This window comes from Panulirus ornatus, chromosome 15 (assembly GCF_036320965.1).
Source record: "Panulirus ornatus isolate Po-2019 chromosome 15, ASM3632096v1, whole genome shotgun sequence".
In the NCBI taxonomy this organism is placed as follows: domain Eukaryota; kingdom Metazoa; phylum Arthropoda; class Malacostraca; order Decapoda; family Palinuridae; genus Panulirus; species Panulirus ornatus.
The window spans coordinates 22,969,249-22,984,402 of NC_092238.1; the positions used below are offsets into that span (position 1 = coordinate 22,969,249).

Consider the following 15,154-nt stretch of genomic DNA (forward strand, 5'->3'; position numbering starts at 1 on the left):
CAACAGCAGTAATGGGGGCACTAGAAACCTAATGTGCAGCAGCAGGGAGTCAGTGATAACAAAAACAATTACTTTTCTAATCACTAGTTTTTTTACCAAACAACCCAGTCGTGGGGCCAATCAGGCCTCCTATTGTTTGTCTTTCTCAAGTAAACTTCTCATGCTCTCTCAACCGCACTCTATTACCACACATATCTCTTACCCTTCCATTAACACCACCAAACACCACAATACTGTCCTCAAATATCTAATTTCCAACACATTCATCCCCCTCTGCACAGCCTTATCTATACCCCATGCCTTGTATCCATAAAATATTCTTAGGACTACTATTCCCTCAAAAACATCCATTTTTGCCCTCCCAGATAATGTTCTCTCTTTCCATAAATCAATCAGCATCCCCAGAAACTTCACCCCCTCCCTCACCCACCCTATGACTCACTTCTGCTTCCATGATTCCATTTGCTGTCATGTAAACTTCCAGGTATCTAACGGATTTCACTTCCTCCAAGTTTATTCCCTTCAAACTCACATCTCAACTAACCTAATCCACAACCCTGCTAAACCTAATAACTTGATCTTATTTCCATTTCCTTTCAAATTCCTCCTTTCACACACTCTTCCAAACTCAGCCATCAACTTCTGAATTTTCTCACTTGAATCTGCCACCAGCACTGTCTCATTAACAAAAATAAATAAACAAATAAATACATAAATAAAAAATCTAAAAATAAGTTGACTCGCTTCCCAGGCTCTTATCCCCCTACAGACTTCATACTAGCTCCTTTCTACAAGACTCATTTACCTCCCTTTCTACCCCATCCATAAAAGCTGAACTATCATGGTGAAATCACTCCCCTAGCAAAGACCAACTATCACTTGGAACCATTCCCTCTACTCTCTTCCTATTCATACACATGCCTTAAACTTTTGATAAAAAATTTTCACTGCTTCTATCAGTTTTCCTCCTACACTGCATATTCTTAAGACCTTCCACAAGGCATTTCTATCAACCCCTATCACATGCTTTCTCCAGATCCATAAATGCCAAAAACAAATCCATCTACTTCTTTAAGTATTTCTCACACACAACTTTTAAAGCAAACATCTCATCCACATACCCTCTCCCACTTTTGGACCATAATACTTTCCCCAATCTGATCCTCTGTACATGCCTTCACTCTCTTAAGCAATTCCTTCTCATACAACTTTTCATGTACACTCAAAAAACTTATAAACTCTGTAGCTTGAACTCATATCTAACACCCATGCCTTTATACAGGGACAATATAAATGCATTCTGCAAGGCCTAAAGCATGTAAACAATGAAAATCCTTACCAACCAATCAACACCACAGTCACTACCTATCCTAATAAATTAAGCTGCAACACAATCCACTTCAGATGCCTGGCAGCACCAGGAAACAGACAAAATACGACCCATCCACTCATATATACATAAATGCCCATACACACATATATGCATACACATAAATACACAAATGAGCGGGAGATGTCTAAAAGAAAGAGGCAAGAGGTCAAGAGAAAGGTGCAAGAGGTGCAAAAGAGGGCAAATGAGAGTTGGGGTGATAGAGTATCATTAAATTTTTAGGAGAATAAAAAAAATGTTGTGGAAGGAGGTAAATAAAAAAGTGCATAAGAACAAATGGGAACATCAGTGAAGGGGGCAAATGAGGAGGTAATAACAAGTAGTGATGAAGTGAGAGGGAGGTGGAGTGAATATTTTGAAGGTTTGTTGAATGTGTTTGATGATAGAGTGGCAGATATAGGATGTTTAGGTCAAGTTGATGTGCTAAGTGAGAGGGTCAGGGAGAATGATTTGGTAAACAGAGAAGAGATGGTGAAAGCTTTGTGGAAGATGAAAGCCGGCAAAGAGGCAGCTTTGGATGGTGTTGTTGTGGGATTCATGAAAATAGGGGGTGACTAAGTTGTTGACTGGTTGGTGAGGGTATTCAATGTATGTATGGTTCACAGTGAAGTGCCTGAGGATTGGCGGAATACATGCATAGTGCCATTGTACAAAGGCAAAGGGGACAAATGTGAGTGTTCAAATTACAGAGGTATAAGTTTATTGACTTATATTCTCTCCCGTCAATTGGGAGGTAAGTTTGAATGGAGAAAAACTGGAAGAAGTAAAGTGTTTTAGATATCTGGGAGTGGATCTGGCAGCGGATGGAACCATGGAAGCGGAAGTGAATCATAGGGTGGGGGAGGGGGCGAAAATCCTGGGAGCCTTGAAGAATGTGTGGAAGTTGAGAACATTATCTCGGAAAGCAAAAATGGGTATGTTTGAAGGAATAGTGGTTCCAACAATGTTGTATGGTTGCGAGGCATGGGCTATGGATAGAGTTGTGCGCAGGAGGGTGGATGTGCTGGAAATGAGATGTTTGAGGACAATGTGTGGTGTGAGGTGGTTTGATCGAGTAAGTAACGTAAGGGTAAGAGAGATGTGTGGAAATAAAAAGAGCGTGGTTGAGAGAGCAGAAGAGGGTGTTTTGAAATGGTTTGGTCACATGGAGAGAATGAGTGAGGAAAGATTGACCAAGAGGATATATGTGTCGGAGGTGGAGGGAACGAGGAGAAGAGGGAGACCAAATTGGAGGTGGAAAGATGGAGTGAAAAAGATTTTGTGTGATCGGGGCCTGAACATGCAGGAGGGTGAAAGGAGGGCAAGGAATAGAGTGAATTGGAGCGATGTGGTATACCGGGGTTGACGTGCTGTCAGTGGATTGAATCAAGGCATGTGAAGCGTCTGGGGTAAACCATGGAAAGCTGTGTAGGTATGTATATTTGCGTGTGTGGACGTATGTATATACATGTGTATGGGGGTGGGTTGGGCCATTTCTTTCGTCTGTTTCCTTACGCTACCTCGCAAACGCGGGAGACAGCGACAAAGCAAAAAAAAAAAAAAAAAAAAAAATATATTTATTTATTTATTTTATTATACTTTGTCGCTGTCTCCCGCGTTTGCGAGGCAGCGCAAGGAAACAGACGAAAGAAATGGCCCAACCCCCCCCATACACATGTATATACATACGTCCACACACGCAAATATACATACCTACACAGCTTTCCATGGTTTACCCCAGACGCTTCACATGCCTTGATTCAATCCACTGACAGCACGTCAACCCCGGTATACCACATCGCTCCAATTCACTCTATTCCTTGCCCTCCTTTCACCCTCCTGCATGTTCAGGCCCCGATCACACAAAATCTTTTTCACTCCATCTTTCCACCTCCAATTTGGTCTCCCTCTTCTCCTCGTTCCCTCCACCTCCGACACATATATCCTCTTGGTCAATCTTTCCTCACTCATTCTCTCCATGTGCCCAAACCACTTCAAAACACCCTCTTCTGCTCTCTCAACCACGCTCTTTTTATTTCCACACATCTCCCTTACCCTTACGTTACTTACTCGATCAAACCACCTCACACCACATATTGTCCTCAAACATCTCATTTCCAGCACATCCATCCTCCTGCGCACAACTCTATCCATAGCCCACGCCTCGCAACCATACAACATTCTTGGAACCACTATTCCTTCAAACATACCCATTTTTGCTTTCCGAGATAATGTTCTCGACTTCCACACATTCTTCAAGGCCCCCAGAATTTTCGCCCCCTCCCCCACCCTATGATCCACTTCCGCTTCCATGGTTCCATCCGCTGCCAGATCCACTCCCAGATATCTAAAACACTTCACTTCCTCCAGTTTTTCTCCATTCAAACTCACCTCCCAATTGACTTGACCCTCAACCCTACTGTACCTAATAACCTTGCTCTTATTCACATTTACTCGTAACTTTCTTCTTCCACACACTTTACCAAACTCAGTCACCAGCTTCTGCAGCAACTCGGGTCACGTCCTTCAAACGTGACCCGAGTTGCTTCCTCGAAGATGCATCGTACATACATCTCCCGCCTCCACGCCTCTTAAGCCTACAGGGAGATCATTTGGTGGTCGTCTTGGAAGGAGAGGCTTTCCATCGTATGCCCAAAATTGCTCCCGCAAGAATCTTGGGCCACGAGGGAGCGAGGGAGTCCTGGGTTCCACACATCCCGTCCTGCAGCTTCGGCACTGATGTTGCCGGCTGGATCGCAGGATTTCTTCCAATTACAACAAACTAGACAGCGCCACTCCAGGTCGACACGCAGATTGCAACACAAACCTCGTCAGGTGGTAGAGTTTCCCGCAGTGTATCGAGACAGACTTCCCCAGAACTTTTTTTTAAAGGGGAAGTAAATGTTTATAGTTGTGTTACTGGAGTGATAGTTTTCATACATGGTGTTTTGACAAGAAAATAGTGAAATTGGAGAAAAATGTAGCTTAGACATTGAAGCTTATTGATACAGTGGTTAAATTGATGAGAACTGCTATTGACATTTGTGTAAATAAATTATACATTTCCTTTTTCCATAGCCAGAGGTTGAACCATTATGTGACATTCATTTTTTCATTCATTTCAAGCTAGAAGTTTCAGTTTTCTAAATTGTTTCTTACATTTTTCATATGTATATATATGTATGTATGTGTGTGTGTTTATGTGCGTATGTATGTGTATGTGTGTGTATGTGTATATGTATATATATATGTATATTATCCCTGGGGATAGGGGTGAAAGAATACTTCCCACGTATTCCTCGCGTGTTGTAGAAAGCGACGAGAGGGGATGGGAGCGGGGGGCCAGAAATCCTCCCCTCCTTGTATTAACTTTCTAAAATGGGAAACAGAAGAACATCTTTTTATTCTCCCTAAAATTTAATGATACTCTCTCACCCCAACTCTCATTTGCCCTTTTTTTCACCTCTTGCACCTTTCTCTTGACCTCCTGTCTCTTTCTTTTATACGTCTCCCACTCAATTTCAATTTTTCCCTGCAATAATCGTCCAAATGCCTCTCTCTTCTCTTTCACTAATACTCTTACTTCTTCATCCCACCACTCACTACCCTTTCTAATCAACCCACCTCCCACTCTTCTCATGCCACAAGCATCTTTTGCACAAGCCATCACTGATTCCCTAAATACATCCCATTCCTCCCCCACTCCCCTTACTTCCATTGTTCTCACCTTTTTCCATTCTGTACTCAGTCTCTCCTGGTACTTCCTCACACAAGTCTCCTTCCCAAGCTCACTTACTCTCACCACCCTCTTCACCCCAACATTCACTCTTCTTTTCTGGAAACCCATACAAATCTTCAGCTTAGCCTCCACAAGATAATGATCAGACATCCCTCCATTTGCACCCCTCAGCACATTAACATCCAAAAGTCTCTCTTTCGCGCGCCTGTCAATTAACACGTAATCCAATAACGCTCTCTGGCCATCTCTCCTACTTACATAAGTATACTTATGTATATCTCGCTTTTTAAACCAGGTATTCCCAATCATCAGTCCTTTTTCAGCACATAAATCTACAAGCTCTTCACCATTTCCATTTACAACACTGAACACCCCATGTATACCAATTATTCCCTCAACTGCCACATTACTCACCTTTGCATTCAAATCACCCAACACTATAACCCGGTCTCGTGCATCAAAACCACTAACACACTCATTCAGCTGCTCCCAAAACACTTGCCTCTCATGATCTTTCTTCTCATGCCCAGGTGCATATGCACCAATAATCACCCATCTCTCTCCATCAAGTTTCAGTTTTACCCATATTAATCGAGAATTTACTTTCTTACATTCTATCACATACTTCCACAACTCCTGTTTCAGGAGTACTGCTACTCCTTCCCTTGCTCTTGTCCTCTCGCTAACCCCTGACTTTACTCCCAAGACATTCCCAAACCACTCTTCTCCTTTACCCTTGAGCTTCGTTTCACTCAGAGCCAAAACATCCAGGTTCCTTTCCTCAAACATACTACCTATCTCTCCTTTTTTCACATCTTGGTTACATCCACACACATTTAGGCACCCCAATCTGAGCCTTCGAGGAGGATGAGCACTCCCTGCGTGACTCCTTCTTCTGTTTCCCATTTTAGAAAGTTAAAAAAATACAAGGAGGGGAGGATTTCTGGCCCCCCGCTCCCGTCCCCCTCTAGTCGCTTTCTACGACATACGAGGAATGCGTGGGAAGTATTCTTTCACCCCTATCCCCAAGGATAATATACATATATATATATATATATATATATATATATATATATATATATATATATATATATATATATATATATATACACATGGAGATGGAGTGAGTATTTTGAAGGTTTGTTGAATGTGTTTGATGATAGAGTGGTAGATATAGGGTGTTTTGGTCCAGGTGGTGTGCAAAGTGAGAGGGTTAGGGAAAATGATTTGGTAAACAGAGAAGAGGTAGTGAAAGCTTTGCGGAAGATGAAAGCCGGCAAGGCAGCAGGTTTGGATGGTATTGCAGTGGAATTTATTAAAAAAGGGGGTGACTGTATTGTTGACTGGTTGGTAAGGTTATTTAATGTATGTATGACTCATGGTGAGGTGCCTGAGGATTGGCGGAATGCGTGAATAGCGCCATTGTACAAAGGCAAAGGGGATAAGAGTGAGTGCTCAAATTACAGAGGTATAAGTTTGTTGAGTATTCCTGGTAAATTATATGGGAGGGTATTGATTGAGAGGGTGAAGGCATGTACAGAGCACCAGATTGGGGAAGAGCACTGTGGTTTCAGAAGTGGTAGAGGATGTGTGGATCAGGTGTTTGCTTTCAAGAATGTATGTGAGAAATACTTAGAAAAGCAAATGGATTTGTATGTAGCATTTATGGATCTGGAGAAGGCATATGATAGAGTTGATAGAGATGCTCTGTGGAAGGTATTAAGAATATATGGTGTGGGAGGAAAGTTGTTAGAAGCAGTGAAAAGTTTTTATCGAGGATGTAAGGCATGTGTACGTGTAGGAAGAGAGGAAAGTGACTGGTTCTCAGTGAATGTAGGTTTGCTGCAGGGGTGTGTGATGTCTCCATGGTTGTTTAATTTGTTTATGGATGGGGTTGTTAGGGAGGTAAATGCAAGAGTTTTGGAAAGAGGGGCAAGTATGAAGTCTGTTGGGGATGAGAGAGCTTGGGAAGTGAGTCAGTTGTTGTTCGCTGATGATACAGCGCTGGTGGCTGATTCATGTGAGAAACTGCAGAAGCTGGTGACTGAGTTTGGTAAAGTGTGTGGAAGAAGAAAGTTAAGAGTAAATGTGAATAAGAGCAAGGTTATTAGGTACAGTAGGGTTGAGGGTCAAGTCAATTGGGAGGTGAGTTTGAATGGAGAAAAACTGGAGGAAGTGAAGTGTTTTAGATATCTGGGAGTGGATCTGGCAGCGGATGGAACCATGGAAGCGGAAGTGGATCATAGGGTGGGGGAGGGGGCGAAAATTCTGGGGGCCTTGAAGAATGTGTGGAAGTCGAGAACATTATCTCGGAAAGCAAAAATGGGTATGTTTGAAGGAATAGTGGTTCCAACAATGTTGTATGGTTGCGAGGCGTGGGCTATGGATAGAGTTGTGCGCAGGAGGATGGATGTGCTGGAAATGAGATGTTTGAGGACAATGTGTGGTGTGAGGTGGTTTGATCGAGTGAGTAACGTAAGGGTAAGAGAGATGTGTGGAAATAAAAAGAGCGTGGTTGAGAGAGCAGAAGAGGGTGTTTTGAAGTGGTTTGGGCACATGGAGAGAATGAGTGAGGAAAGATTGACCAAGAGGATATATGTGTTGGAGGTGGAGGGAACGAGGAGAAGAGGGAAACCAAATTGGAGGTGGAAAGATGGAGTGAAAAAGATTTTGTGTGATTGGGGCCTGAACGTGCAGGAGGGTGAAAGGAGGGCAAGGAATAGAGTGAATTGGAGCGATGTGGTATACCGGGGTTGACGTGCTGTCAGTGGATTGAATCAGGGCATGTGAAGCGTCTGGGGTAAACCATGGAAAGCTGTGTAGGTATGTATATTTGCGTGTGTGGACGTATGTATATACATGTGTATGGGGGGGGGTTGGGCCATTTCTTTCGTCTGTTTCCTTGCGCTACCTCGCAAACGCGGGAGACAGCGACAAAGTATAATAAAAAAAAAAAAAAATATACACATACACACACATACACACACACACACGCACCCATACACACACATACATATATATACATGTGAAAAATGTAAGAAACAATTTAGAAAACTGAAACTTCTAGCTTGAAATGAAAAAATGAATGTCACATAATGGTTCAACCTCTGGCTATGGAAAAAGGAAATGTTTAATTTATTTACACAAACGTCAACAGTAGTTCTCATCAATTTAACCACTGTATCAATAAGCTTCAATGTCTAAGCTACATTTTTTCAATTTCACTATTTTCTTGTCAAAGCACCATGTATGAAAACTATCACTCCAGTAACACAACTATAAACATTTACTTCCCCTTTAAAAAAAGTTCTGGGGAAGTCTGTCTCGATACACTGCGGGACACTCTACCACTTGGCGAGGTTTGTGTTGCAATGGTTCTTGATTCACAAACGTAGTAGCATCACTGGTGGGCCAAGGTAGTTCCGTTGGCAACTGGGACATTTCCTCATCCCAGTTCTCAGTGAATGTAGGTTTGCGGCAGGGGTGTGTGATGTCTCCATGGTTGTTTAATTTGTTTATGGATGGGGTTGTTAGGGAGGTAAATGCAAGAGTTTTGGAAAGAGGGGCAAGGATGAAGTCTGTTGGGGATGAGAGAGCTTGGGAAGTGAGTCAGTTGTTGTTCGCTGATGATACAGCGCTGGTGGCTGATTCATGTGAGAAACTGCAGAAGCTGGTGACTGAGTTTGGTAAAGTGTGTGAAAGAAGAAAGTTAAGAGTAAATGTTAATAAGAGCAAGGTTATTAGGTACAGTAGGGTTGAGGGTCAAGTCAATTGGGAGGTGAGTTTGAATGGAGAAAAACTGGAGGAAGTGAAGTGTTTTAGATATCTGGGAGTGGATCTGGCAGCGGATGGAACCATGGAAGCGGAAGTGGATCATAGGGTGGGGGAGGGGGCGAAAATTCTGGGAGCCTTGAAGAATGTGTGGAAGTCGAGAACATTATCTCGGAAAGCAAAAATGGGTATGTTTGAAGGAATAGTGGTTCCAACAATGTTGTATGGTTGCGAGGCGTGGACTATGGATAGAGTTGTGCGCAGGAGGATGGATGTGCTGGAAATGAGATGTTTGAGGACAATGTGTGGTGTGAGGTGGTTTGATCGAGTAAGTAACGTAAGGGTAAGAGAGATGTGTGGAAATAAAAAGAGCGTGGTTGAGAGAGCAGAAGAGGGTGTTTTGAAATGGTTTGGTCACATGGAGAGAATGAGTGAGGAAAGATTGACCAAGAGGATATATGTGTCGGAGGTGGAGGGAACGAGGAGAAGAGGGAGACCAAATTGGAGGTGGAAAGATGGAGTGAAAAAGATTTTGTGTGATCGGGGCCTGAACATGCAGGAGGGTGAAAGGAGGGCAAGGAATAGAGTGAATTGGAGCGATGTGGTATACCGGGGTTGACGTGCTGTCAGTGGATTGAATCAAGGCATGTGAAGCGTCTGGGGTAAACCATGGAAAGCTGTGTAGGTATGTATATTTGCGTGTGTGGACGTATGTATATACATGTGTATGAGGGTGGGTTGGGCCATTTCTTTCGTCTGTTTCCTTGCGCTACCTCGCAAACACGGGAGACAGCGACAAAGCAAAAAATACGTGGGAAGTATTCTTTCTCCCCTATCCCCAGGGATATATATATATATATATATATATATATATATATATATATATATATATATATATATATATATATATATATATATATATTTTTTTTTTTTTTTTTTTTTATACTTTGTCGCTGTCTCCCGCGTTTGCGAGGTAGCGCAAGGAAACAGACGAAAGAAATGGCCCAACCCACCCTCATACACATGTATATACATGTATATACATGGGAGGGTATTGATTGAGAGGGTGAAGGCATGTACAGAGCATCAGATTGGGGAAGAGCAGTGTGGTTTCAGAAGTGGTAGAGGATGTGTGGATCAGGTGTTTGCTTTGAAGAATGTATGTGAGAAATACTTAGAAAAGCAAATGGATTTGTATGTAGCATTTATGGATCTGGAGAAGGCATATGATAGAGTTGATAGAGATGCTCTGTGGAAGGTATTAAGAATATATATATATATATATATATATATTTTTTTTTTTTTTTTTTTTTTTTTCAAACTATTCGCCATTTCCCGCATTAGCGAGGTAGCGTTAAGAACAGATGCCTGGGCCTTTGAGGGAATACCCTCACCTGGCCCAATTCTCTGTTCCTTCTTTTGGAAAAAAAAAAAAAAAAAAAAAAAAAAAAAAAAAAAAAACCGAGAGGGGAGGATTTCCAGCCCCCCGCTCCCTCCCCTTTTAGTCGCCTTCTACGACACGCAGGGAATACGTGGGAAGTATTCTTAATCCCCTATCCCCAGGGATAATATATATATATATATATATATATATATATATATATATATATATATATATATATATATATATATATATATATTTCTTTCTTTCATACTATTCGCCATTTCCCGCATTAGCGAGGTAGCGTTGAGAACAGAGGACTGGGCCCTTGAGGGAATATCCTCACTTGGGCCCCTTCTCTGTTCCCTCTTTTGGAAAATTAAAAAAAAAAGTGAGAGGGGAGGATTTCCAGCCCCCCGCTCCCTCCCCTTTTAGTCGCCTTCTACGACACGCAGGGAACACGTGGGAAGTATTCTTTCTCCCCTATCCCCATATATATATATATATATATATATATGCTTTTGCTTTGCTTTGTCGCTGTCTCCCACGTTTGCGAGGTAGGGCAAGGAAACAGACGAAAGAAATGGCCCAACCCACCCCCATACCGATGTATATACATACACGTCCACACACGCAAATATACATATCTATACATCTTAATGTACACATATATATACACACACAGACACATACATACATACATATAAACCCATGCACACAATTCACACTGTCTGCCTTCACTCACCCCCACCGCCACCCCGCCATACATGGAATACCATCCCCCTCCCCCCCCATGTGTGCGAGGCAGCACCAGGAAAAGACAACAAAGGCCCCACTCGTTCACACTCAGTCTCCAGCTGGAGGTGAGATGTTTGAGGACAATGTGTGGTGTGAGGTGGTTTGATCGAGTAAGTAACGTAAGGGTAAGAGAGATGTGTGGAAATAAAAAGAGCGTGGTTGAGAGAGCAGAAGAGGGTGTTTTGAAATGGTTTGGGCACATGGAGAGAATGAGTGAGGAAAGATTGACCAAGAGGATATATGTGTCGGAGGTGGAGGGAACGAGGAGAAGAGGGAGACCAAATTGGAGGTGGAAAGATGGAGTGAAAAAGATTTTGTGTGATCGGGGCCTGAACATGCAGGAGGGTGAAAGGAGGGCAAGGAATAGAGTGAATTGGAGCGATGTGGTATACAGGGGTTGACGTGCTGTCAGTGGAGTGAATCAAGGCATGTGAAGCGTCTGGGGTAAACCATGGAAAGCTGTGTAGGTATGTATATTTGCGTGTGTGGACGTGTGTATGTACATGTGTATGGGGGGGGGTTGGGCCATTTCTTTCGTCTGTTTCCTTGCGCTACCTCGCAAACGCAGGAGGCAGCGACAGGGTATAAAAAAAAAAAAAAAAAAAAAATTATCATTATTATTATAATATATATATATATATATATATATATATATATATATATTTTTTCATCCCTGGGGATAGGGGAGAAAGAATACTTCCCACGTATTCCCTGCGTGTCATAGAAGGCGACTAAAAGGGGAGGGAGCGGGGGGCTGGAAATCCCCCCCCCTCTCAATTTTTTAATTTTCCAAAAGAAGGAACAGAGAAGGGGGCCAGGTGAGGATACTCCCTCAGTGGCCCAGTTCTCTGTTCTTAACGCTACCTCGCTAACGCGGGAAATGGCGAATAGTTTGAAAAAAAAAAATATATGTGTTTGATGATAGAGTGGCAGATATAGGGTGTTTTGGTCCAGGTGGTGTGCAAAGTGAGAGGGTTAGGGAAAATGATTTGGTAAACAGAGAAGAGGTAGTAAAAGCTTTGCGGAAGATGAAAGCTGGCAAGGCAGCAGGTTTGGATCGTATTGCAGTGGAATTTATTAAAAAAGGGGGTGACTGTATTATTGACTGTTGGTAAGGTTATTTAATGTATGTATGACTCATGGAGAGGTGCCTGAGGATTGGCGGAATGCGTGCATAGTGCCATTGTACAAAGGCAAAGAGGATAAGAGTGAGTGCTCAAATTACAGAGGTATAAGTTTGTTGAGTATTCCTGGTAAATTATATGGGAGGGTATTGATTGAGAGGGTGAAGGCATGTACAGAGCATCAGATTGGGGAAGAGCAGTGTGGTTTCAGAAGTGGTAGAGGATGTGTGGATCAGGTGTTTGCTTTGAAGAATGTATGTGAGAAATACTTAGAAAAGCAAATGGATTTGTATGTAGCATTTATGGATCTGGAGAAGGCATATGATAAGACTTGATAGAGATGCTCTGTGGAAGGTATTAAGAATATATGGTGTGGGAGGCAAGTTGTTAGAAGCAGTGAAAAGTTTTTATCGAGGATGTAAGGCATGTGTACGTATAGGAAGTGAGGAAAGTGATTGGTTCTCAGTGAATGTAGGTTTGCGGCAGGGGTGTGTGATGTCTCCATGGTTGTTTAATTTGTTTATGGATGGGGTTGTTAGGGAGGTGAATGCAAGAGTTTTGGAAAGAGGGGCAAGTATGAAGTCTGTTGTGGATGAGAGAGCTTGGGAAGTGAGTCAGTTGTTGTTCGCTGATGATACAGCGCTGGTGGCTGATTCATGTGAGAAACTGCAGAAGCTGGTGACTGAGTTTGGTAAAGTGTGTGAAAGAAGAAAGTTAAGAGTAAATGATAATAAGAGCAAGGTTATTAGGTACAGCAGGGTTGAAGGTCAAGTCAATTGGGAGGTAAGTTTGAATGGAGAAAAACTGGAGGAAGTAAAGTGTTTTAGATATCTGGGAGTGGATCTGGCAGCGGATGGAACCATGGAAGCGGAAGTGGATCATAGGGTGGGGGAGGGGGCAAAAAATTCTGGGAGCCTTGAAGAATGTGTGGAAGTCGAGAACATTATCTCGGAAAGCAAAAATGGGTATGTTTAAAGGAATAGTGGTTCCAACAATGTTGTATGGTTGCGAGGCGTGGGCTATGGATAGAGTTGTGCGCAGGAGGATGGATGTGCTGGAAATGAGATGTTTGAGGACAGTGTGTGGTGTGAGGTGGTTTGATCGAGTAACTAACATAAGGGTAAGTGAGATGTGTGGAAATAAAAAGAGCGTGGTTGAGAGAGCAGAAGAGGGTGTTTTGAAATGGTTTGGGCACATGGAGAGAATGAGTGAGGAAAGATTGACCAAGAGGATATATGTGTCGGAGGTGGAGGGAACGAGGAGAAGTGGGAGACCAAATTGGAGGTGGAAAGATGGAGTGAAAAAGATTTTGTGTGATCGGGGCCTGAACATGCAGGAGGGTGAAAGGAGGGCAGGAATAGAGTGAATTGGAGCGATGTGGTATACGGGGTTGACGTGCTGTCAGTGGATTGAATCAGGGCATGTGAAGCGTCTGGGGTAAACCATGGAAAGCTGTGTAGGTATGTATATTTGCGTGTGTGGACGTATGTATATACATGTGTATGGGGGGGGGTTGGGCCATTTCTTTCGTCTGTTTCCTTGCGCTACCTCGCAAACGCGGGAGACAGCGACAAAAGTATAATAAAAAAAAAAAAAAAATATACACATACACACACACACACGCACCCATACACACACATACATATATATACATGTGGGAAAATTAAGAAACAATTTAGAAAACTGAAACTCTCGCCTTGAAATGAAAAAATGAATGTCACATAATGGTTCAACCTCTGGCTATGGAAAAAGGAAATGTTTAATTTATTTACACAAACGTCAACAGTAGTTCTCATCAATTTAACCACTGTATCAATAAGCTTCAATGTCTAAGCTACATTTTTTCAATTTCACTATTTTCTTGTCAAAGCACCATGTATGAAAACTATCACTCCAGTAACACAACTATAAACATTTACTTCCCCTTTAAAAAAAGTTCTGGGGAAGTCAGTCTCGATACATGCGGGACACTCTACCACTTGGCGAGGTTTGTGTTGCAATGGTTCTTGATTCACAAACGTATAGGTAGCTTCATGGTGGGGCAGGTAGTTCGTTGGCAAATGGGAAATTTCCTCATCCCAGTTCTCAGTGAATGTAGGTTTGCGGCAGGGGTGTGTGATGTCTCCATGGTTGTTTAATTTGTTTATGGATGGGGTTGTTAGGGAGGTAATGCAAGAGTTTTGGAAAGAGGGGCAAGTATGAAGTCTGTTGGGGATGAGAGAGCTTGGGAAGTGAGTCAGTTGTTGTTCGCTGATGATACAGCGCTGGTGGCTGATTCATGTGAGAAACTGCAGAAGCTGGTGACTGAGTTTGGTAAAGTGTGTGAAAGAAGAAAGTTAAGAGTAAATGTTAATAAGAGCAAGGTTATTAGGTACAGTAGGGTTGAGGGTCAAGTCAATTGGGAGGTGAGTTTGATGGAGAAAAACTGGAGGAAGTGAAGTGTTTTAGATATCTGGGAGTGGAATTCCTGGTTTCTCTTTTTGTTTTCTGTTTCTCTTTTCTTTTTTCTATATTTTTATATTTTCTTCTTGAATCTGGCAGCGGATGGAACCATGGAAGCGGAAGTGGATCATAGGGTGGGGGATGGGGCGAAAATTTTGGGAGCCTTGAAAAATGTGTGGAAGTCGAGAACATTATCTCGGAAAGCAAAAATGGGTATGTTTAAAGGAATAGTGGTTCCAACAATGTTGTATGGTTGCGAGGCGTGGGCTATGGATAGAGTTGTGCGCAGGAGGATGGATGTGCTGGAAATGAGATGTTTGAGGACAATGTGTGGTGTGAGGTGGTTTGATCGAGTAAGTAACGTAAGGGTAAGAGAGATGTGTGGAAATAAAAAGAGCGTGGTTGAGAGAGCAGAAGAGGGTGTTTTGAAATGGTTTTTGGTCACATGGAGAGAATGAGTGAGGAAAGATTGACCAAGAGGATATATGTGTCGGAGGTGGAGGGAACGAGGAGAAGTGGGAGACCAAATT

General features: G+C 42.6%; 1 protein-coding gene across 5 annotated transcripts in view; it reads right to left on the reverse strand.

Moving 5' to 3' along the window:
* The window catches only part of LOC139753747 ((E3-independent) E2 ubiquitin-conjugating enzyme UBE2O), a 455,778-nt gene that overhangs the window by 304,303 nt on the left and 136,321 nt on the right, over window positions 1-15,154 (reverse strand). The window lies entirely within an intron of this gene.